Genomic DNA, 8677 nt, shown 5'->3' on the forward strand with positions numbered 1-8677 from the left:
AAATCCGGGCGGATTTAGGCGAGCAGGGCCCTGCGCGCCGGTGAGCCTATTTTACATAGGCCTACCGGCACGCGCAGAGCCCCGGGACTCGCGTAAGTCCCGGGGTTTTCTGAGGGGGGGCGTGTCGGGGGCGTGTCGGGGGTCGGGCCCGAACCGCGTGGCGTTTTCGGGGCGTGTCGGGAGCGTTCTGGGGGCGGGCCCGGGGGCGTGGTTACGGCCCGGAGCGGTCCGGGGGCGTGGCCGCGCCCTCCGGACCCGCCCCCAGGTCACGTCCCGGCGCGCTAGCGGCCCGCTGGCGCGCGGGGATTTACGCCTCCCAGAGGGAGGCGTAAATCCCCCGACAAAGGTAAGGAGGGGGTTTAGACAGGGCCGGGCGGGTGGGTTAGGTAGAGGAAGGGAGGGGAAGGTGAGGGGAGGGCGTTAGAGGATTCCCTCCGAGGCCGCGCGGCTCGGTGCGCGCCAGCTATACAGAATCGATAGCTTTGCGCGCGCTGATCCAGGATTTTAGCGGATACGCGCGTATCCGCTAAAATCCCGCGTACTTTTGCTGGCGCCTGATGCGCCAGCAAAAGTACGCCTATTCGCGCGGTCTGAAAATCTACCCCATAAAGTTCACTTTGAAAATGCTTGGGTAATTGGTCCATTATGCACACAGATTAACTCGCACAAAGTTATACCTTCACTTCGGATGGCATAACTTGTGCAGGTTAATTTATGCACATCAAAAATTACACGGGTAAGTTCCAATTCTGCCCCAACTTCACCCCAGAACACCTCTCTGCAGTTCAGGTAAAAGTATGCATGTAACCAAATTATGCATGTAATTTTTACATGCACAGAACCCTAGGATATTTTGTAACAGCATTTACATGCATTCAACACGGGTTTATGCACATAAATGGTTTCAAAAATTCAGCCCAATGCATGCAAAATTGTTTCCATGCACCGACTCTGTCCCCCTGGAATGCTTCTTTCTAGATGTTGGAAAAGTATGCGTGGCATCGCTTCTGCACATTCTTTTATGTGCATAATTTCCTGGCCAATTTTCAAAAGCCCTTTCATGTGCAGAAAACCATGTTTTATGTACATAAATCCTTTTGAAAATCAAGCCCTAAATTAGTAATTAGTTTGGGTTACCACAGATTATTAATCTGTATAAGCATAATAATAAGCATCTTATTAAGCATTCTTTATAGTAAGTACGTTAGTAACCACTTTTGCGCCTGACAATTTGTCTATTTGTGTACTCTTTCAACATTGAGCACAAAAACTGACATGCATAACTTTCCTGATAATGGAAAGTTCTGTGGATTAGTTTAAAAAAACAAAAAGCACAAATGGACAACATCAGGAAGAGCCAGACACAGGAACAGCATAGACAGAGAAGTTCTCCAGACCATATAAGATGAAGAATAAAAAGGAGGTTTAGGCATCAGGAGCAGCATAGTTGAAAGGGCACCGCAGGACCCATCAATAGAAGAGAAAAAGAAGTCAGCATCAGGAGCAGCATAAAGCAAAATTGCTTACCTTGTAATAGGTGTTATCCCAGGACAGCAGGATGCTAGTCCTCACATATGGGTGACGTCACCGACAGAGCCCTATCCCGGAAAACTTTCTGTCAAAGTTTCTAGAAACTTTTGACTGGCATCCTGAGCCTACTGAGCATGCCCAGCATGCCATGATCCTTCGAGCCACAGGGGTCTCCCTTCAGTCTCATTTGTAGCAATAAGCGTTAGCCAAAAATAAAATAATAAAACGTATCGGACCCAACTCCGCGGGGTGGCTGGTGGGTTTCGTGAGGACTACATCCTGCTGTCCTGGGATAACACCTATTATAAGGTAAGCAATTTTGCTTTATCCCAGGACAAGCAGGATGATAGTCCTCACATATGGGTGATTAGCAAGCTACAGGCTGAGTCATCTTTGTATTGGACCAACAGCATAGAACTTGTGCAACAGGCACAACAACTGGTGTACTGTTGGGGAAAAATGAGGCAGCCTGAAATCACGAAAGGTTGGATGTGGAAGGAGTTGGGATTATACTGGAAACAAGTTCTTTAAGACAGATTGTCCATAGGCTGAATCTTGTCGTCCTTCTTTGTCAAGAAAGTAGTGAGTCGCAAAGGTGTGAAGAGAACTCCATGTTGCCGCTTTACATATGTCAACTATTGGCACTGAACGATAGTGTGCTACTGAGGTTGACATTGCTCTTACTTAGCGAGCCTTTACTCGCCCCTGGAGAGGGAGGCCTGCTTTTCATAACAAAATTGTATGCAATCTGCAAGCCAATTAGATAGTTTGCTTGCCCACCGCTTTTCCAGGCTTGTTTGGATAAAAGAAACAAAGAGCTGGGTGGATTTCCTATGGGCCGTAGTGCGATCTAAATAGTACGCAAGTGCATGTTTACAGTCCAAGGTGTATAAAGCCCTCTCTCCTTGATGAGAGTGTGGTTTTGGGATGAAAGTAGGCAAGATGATGGATTGATTTAAGTGGAATTCCGTAATTAACTTGGGGAGAAATTTTGGGTGCGTACGGAGTACCACTCGATCATGTAGGAATTTTGTGTAGGGTGAGTATGTGACAAGTGCTTGTAACTCGCTAACCCTTCTCGCAGATGTGATGGCTATTAAGAAGATAGTCTTCCAAGTGAGAAATTTAACATCACAGGAATCCATGGGTTCGAAAGGAGAACACATGAGCCTCGTTAAGACTACATTTAGGTCCCATTCCGTGACCGGTGGTCGGTGTGGAGGTTTAAGTTGAAATAAGCCTCGCATAAACCTACTAACAAGGGGTTGCACTGATACTGGTGCATCCCCAACGGTATCGTGATAAGCTGAGATTGTACTTAAATGTACCCTTACAGATGAGGTCTGGAGACCAGAGTCTGAGAGGTGCCACAGATAGTCTAATAAAGAGGATGTTGTGCAGGAAAAAGGGTCAATACCATTTTGTGTACACCAAATGGTAAATTGTTTCCATTTAGTATGATAGTTCTTTCATGTGGAGGGTTTACGTGAAGCTACAAGCACTTGAGAGACATTAGTTGAAAAATTGAGAGGTTGTAGAATCAAGCTTTCAACATTCAGGCTGTCAGGGATAGGAATTGAAAGTTGAGATGACGCAACCTGCCCTGATCCTGAGTTATGAGAATGGGTGCGGTGCCCAGGCGAATTGGGTCCCTGATCGAGAGGTTGAGGAGTATTGGAAACCATACTTGTCGAGGCCAATATGGGGCTATGAGTATCATGGACCCTTTGTCCTGTTGTAGCTTCACTAGGGTTTTGGTTATTAGCGGTATCGGAGGATACACATATAGAAGACCTGAGTTCCAGTGGCGAGCAAAGGCATCCTGGGTAAGCGGTTTCTCTGTTTGTGCAGGGAGCAAAAATTGTCCACTTTGTGATTCAGCTCGGATGCAAAGAGGTCCACTGTTGGTTGACCCCAACATTGAAATATCCTGGTCGCTACTAAAGGATCCAGGGACTACTCATGAGGTTGGAACTGACGACTGAGGTGATCCGCCACTACGTTGTGAATGCCTGTTAGATAAGTGGCCCGGAGAAACATGGAGCGTGTTAGGGCCCAATCCCAAATTTGTGCTGCTTCTTGACAAAGGAAGCATACCTCCCTGTTTGTTGATGTACCACATGGCTACTGTGTTGTCTGTTTGTATCAGAACAGTCTTGTGGGAAAGGCAGTCCTTGAATGCATCCAGCGTATAATGTATAGCTCGAAGCTCTAGAAAATTTATCTGAAATGTAGCTTCAAGTTTTGTCCAAGTACCTTGAGTCTGCAGATGACCAATGTGTGCTCCCCACCCGAAGGTGGATGCATCTGTAGTTAATGTTACTTGCGGAATTGGTTGTTGGAAAGGTAGGCCTGTGAGCAAGTTGTCCATATTTGTCCACCATAGGAGCGAGGACCGTAGTTGCTGAGTTACTTGAACTGGATAAGACAGGGGTTGAATGGCTTGTATCAATTGGTTTCCGAGTGTCCATTGAGTGACTCTCATGGCTAATCTGGCCATAGGAGTAACGTGAACTGTGGAGGCTATGTGACCCAGAAAAGTGAGGCATTGATGAGCTGTCATCTGTGTCCATGCACATAGAGAGTCTGCTAATGATGCGAGTGTCTGTGCACGGTCTTTTGGAAGGAAAGCTTTTGCTGTTATGGTGTTTAATTCTGCTCCGATGAATTGCAACAGGTGAGATGGTGTGAAGTGGGATTTCTGGTAGATGATAAGGAATCCCAACGAATGGAGTAGAGTTATTGTGAGCTTGAGAGAGTTGAGAGCTCCTTGTCTTGTTTGGCTTCTGATGAGCCAATCGTCCAGGTAAGGAAACATGTGCACTCCTTCCTTGTGCAAGTGGGCAGCTGCCACTGCCAGGCACTTTGTGAACACTCGAGGTGCTGAGGCAAGACAGAATGGTAGCACCTTGTACTAGAAATGTTGGCTTCCTACTAGGAATCGCAGATACTTGCGATGAGGAGGGAATATTGGAATGTGAGCGTAAGCGTCTTGAAGATCCAGGGAACAGAGCCAATCTCCTTTTTGAAGTAGAGGTAGTATGGTGCCCAATTACAGCATCCTGAATTTTTCTTTTTTCAGGTATTTGTTGAGTTTCCGGAGGTCCAATATGGGACGTAGGCCTCCTGTTTTCTTTGGAATGAGGAAATAACGGGAGTAGAATCCTCTGCCCTGCTGAGGCTGGGGAACTGGTTCCATGGCTCTGGCTCTCAGAAGGGTGGATAATTCTTTTTGTAAGAGTGTGACTTCATTGTTTACTGCCCAAGATGAAGTGGGTGGAGTATCGTTTGGTACAGTGAGAAAGTCCAGGTGGTACCCTTGAGATGTTATTGAGAGTACCCATTGGTCTGTGGTGATGTGTGACCAATTGTGCTGGAAGAAAGTGATCCAACCTCCTACCGGCAGATTTGGGGTCGGATTGGTAGACAGGCTTTTGTTCCCTGGTGAGATTTAAAAATCCCGAAGTTGACCCTGTTTGCGGGGGGTGTTGAGCTCTAAGTGCTCTTTGTTGTCGGGTCTGCGTTCTTTGAGCTGGCCTAGATGACCTTCCACGGGTAGGAGGTGGATAATAACGCCATGGCCTGTAGTATGGGTGTTTGGAATCTTTTCTTGGGAGTCTTCGTGATGATGGTTGAGACTCCTGAGGTGCAGAGGAAAGCTGTCTCAAGGTTTATGAATGTTCCTTTAACTGAGAAACTGCCTCCTTTACTTTATCTCCAAGAGACTGTCCTCTACGCAAGGGAGATCAGCAAGTTTCTCTTGTACTTCTGCTCTCAGGTTGGAGGCCTTGAGCCAGGCCATCTGCGTGCACTTATACCCGTGCCGACATTCTTGATGTGCAGTCTCAAAACTATCGTAAGCTGCACGAACTTCGTGTTTCCCAGCTTCCAGGCCTTTATGAATGATGGAAGTGAAAGAATCTTGGATTTGCTGGGGGAGAGTTTCAGAGAGTTCTTGAATTTGTTTCCATAAATTACGCTGATATTGCGTCATATATAACTGGTAGGACGCAATTCTGGAGACAAGCATGGAACCCTGAAACATTTTCCTGCCTATGGTATCTAAGAATCTATTGTCCTTTCCAGGAGGATTAGATGAATGAGGCTTTATTCGTTTGGATTTCTTTTGAGCTGACTCAACTACTAATGATTGATGAGGTAATTGAGTCTTTTGGAAGCCTGGGATGCGCTGGACTAGATATGTAGCATCAGTCCTTTTATTTACCAGTGGTATGGTACAGGGATGCTCCCATAGCCTGTGTTGTAAGTCAATGAGGACTTCATGAACTGGAATTGCCAGCACCTCTTTAGGTGGGTCCACAAACTGTAACACTTCCAGAGTTTTTTTGTCTGGTGTCCTCCTCAGATACAAAGCTGGAAGGGGATGGAGTCAGCCATATCCTTGATGAAATTTGAGAAAGAAAGGTCGTCTGGAGGGGATTTCCTTCTTTCCTCTGGAGGAGAAGGCTCTGAGAGGACTTCCTCTGAAGAAGTATCAGTATTGGGATCGTCCCAGGTGTCCAGTGAATGTGGTCGAGGAGGGGGTCGATGGAATGGGTTCAGTTTTCATCGACGGCATCGATGGTTCTCCAGTGGCTTCAACAGGAACAGCGGAGAAAATGATGGACGTGGTCGTGTGATTTCCGATGGACCTGGGAGTGGTTCAGGCATCGGTATTTCTTTTACTATTTCCTCTTCTCTCGGAGCTGGCATTAGTATCTCTGGTGATTTTACCGGGATGGCACCGATGAGTGTCCAATTTTGCTAAAATTGGCGCAAAAAAGGATATGTCTGGCATTGGCATCGGTGGAACCGGCGATGGAGTCGGTAATGGCATCGTTATGGGCACCAGTGATGGAAGTGGAACCGGTACCGGTGATGGTGCTGGCCTCGATGGCGGGCTCCGTGCTGGCATCGGAGGCATATCGAGGAGCGTGTCTCTATCTGCCTGGCAGATGTAACCGTCCAGTTCTGCCTGCATAGCTGGTGAAACCAGAGTAGCTATGGGGGGAGGCAGCGAAGGCAATACCTCCACAGGGCCCTGTGGAAGTACAGTTCCCGGTACCGATATCGGTGGGGATCGCCTCGGAGTGGTAGGCCTCAGTAGAGAGTCCTCTCTCCGAGATTTCTTCGACGCTGATTCGGGATCCGTCAATGGAGTTCCAGATATCGGATCGATTTCAGGATTGTGAGGCCTCCGATGCTGATGACGATGCTTCTGCCTGTGCTCAACGCCCTTCTCGATGACAGACGTAGATTATATCGAAGATTTTGAAAGGGTTGGTGACCGCTGATCCCCTGCTTCATCCGGTCTCCGTTTTTTTAAGGACAACCTTTCTGATCGCTCCAGCCGGAGATGACTGTGTGGACGTCAATGGCATTAATTGGAGATGGAACAAATGTTCCATTTTCTCCATCCGCAGTCTTCTGCCTTTCGGCGTCATCTCGGCGCATCTTGGGCACGTTGAGACGTCGTGTCCCTCGCCGAGGCAGAGTACACACTCTAAGTATGGGTCCGTAATGGACACGGTGCGGCAACAATTCGGGCACTTTTTGAAACCTGAAGCCATAATGAAAGTCGGACAGCCGTCGACGACTTTCAGGAACGGTTTGACGGTATTGGAACCGACGGAAAAAATTGAAAAGACTTACCGCGATGAAAAAAAGGGAGACCCCTACGGTGTCAACGTTTTTTTCCCGAGTTTTTATAAACTTTTTTGTAAGGTGAAAATTCACCACACAGGACTCCTAGAACGCGAGGCTAACGGCTTCACGGAAAAAAGAAGACTGAAGGGAGACCCCTGTGGCTCGAGGGATCATGGAATGCTGGGCATGCTCAGTAGGCTCAGGATGCCAGTCAAAATATCTAGAAACTTTGACAGAAAGTTTTCCGGGATAGGCCTCCGTCGGTGACGTCACCCATATGTGAGGACTAGCATCCTGCTTGTCCTGGGATAAAAGAAGGTCTCCCCAAATCCTACCAGCCGAAAATAAATGCTTCCCTGCCTCCACATGTGGCTGTAGGAGACCAAAGAAAGCCAATGCATGTACATTCCTGCCTCACAATGTGGCCATGAGGAATGGGCAGTCAATGGTAGCATGAGGAATCCCTTCCCAGGCCAGGTATAAAGGAGAAGACCGTGTGGACTGCGAGAAGAGATAGAAAGCAAGAGTATTGGGGGGGGGGGGGGGCGAGACAAGAAGAGGAGAGTAGAGAAGCAAGTGAGAAAATGGAGAAAGAAAAGAGGGGGAAGGATGGATGGGGAAGAAAGGAGTGTGCGGGAAGAAAGGGAGAAAAGACTGCATCCAAATTGGATGGGAATTGGAGAAGCAGAGAGAGAGGAAAGTGCTGCATCTGTCCTTGCCAGGAGAATAAATGCATTCACCAAGTAATGCTGCCACACCACCCTCAAAAAGATTCCTGGGAGGGGGAGGGAGAACAGGATGGGGAGTGCATTTTGTCCTGGTGAGTAAATAATGCTGGAGATAAAGAAACCATTCAGAAATTTTGTGTATTCCATGGAGTACACCTTTCTGTTTTTCAGAAATATGAAGCAAAAAACAAAGTACAAGTCTATTGGTATTCTCTCATGCTACCAACCTTGTCGTAATATTTGAATGCTTCCAGTAATGCATCAAAGTCATGAAAGTTGATGTTCTTCAAGTGCTGTCGGACAGTACTTAGGACAGCTCTATATCTGTCTTTGCCATACAGGAAACAAGTAGGAGCTTTGTAGCGGAAAATCTCTGCAACTCCTGTCAGGAGAAAGGAAGTCTTGTTTAACTCACACAAATTATGGTCACCTTAATTTCCTTTTTGCCGATAACTTGAAATCCAGCTAGTACACCTTACCATATCCATCTGGAATTATTGGAACACCAAATGTGTGATTTGGTAGAACATTCAGTGTATCTGCAATTCTGTACAGAAAGAAATATATTAGTAAAGTGTATTTACTAACTTACCAGAGTATATCATGCCTGACAACTGTAATATCTGGCACCTTTGAGAGAGACTTTGTAACCATATAACTACCGGTATAGGCAAGAAAAGCTAAAAACATCAATCACTAGCATTTCTTGTCCTCTGTGAAATTTGGTCCCATCACCCAGTAGTCATTTTAATGTCTCAAATATTCAGTAAAAT

At 46.8% G+C, this 8677-nt stretch overlaps 1 protein-coding gene across 1 annotated transcript in view; it reads right to left on the minus strand.

Moving 5' to 3' along the window:
- The window catches only part of LOC115082467 (EF-hand domain-containing family member B-like), a gene marked incomplete at its 3' end in the record, with an annotated part of 51172 nt that extends 42727 nt beyond the window's left edge, over nucleotides 1-8445 (minus strand). The window contains exons 1-2 of the mRNA XM_029586695.1: nucleotides 8384-8445; nucleotides 8132-8286 (exon numbers count right to left, since the gene is read on the minus strand). The remainder of the gene's footprint in view (nucleotides 1-8131; nucleotides 8287-8383) is intronic.
- Between the last annotated feature and the right edge of the window lie 232 nt (nucleotides 8446-8677).

The sequence above is a fragment of the Rhinatrema bivittatum genome, unplaced genomic scaffold, assembly GCF_901001135.1.
Source record: "Rhinatrema bivittatum unplaced genomic scaffold, aRhiBiv1.1, whole genome shotgun sequence".
In the NCBI taxonomy this organism is placed as follows: Eukaryota; Metazoa; Chordata; class Amphibia; order Gymnophiona; family Rhinatrematidae; genus Rhinatrema; species Rhinatrema bivittatum.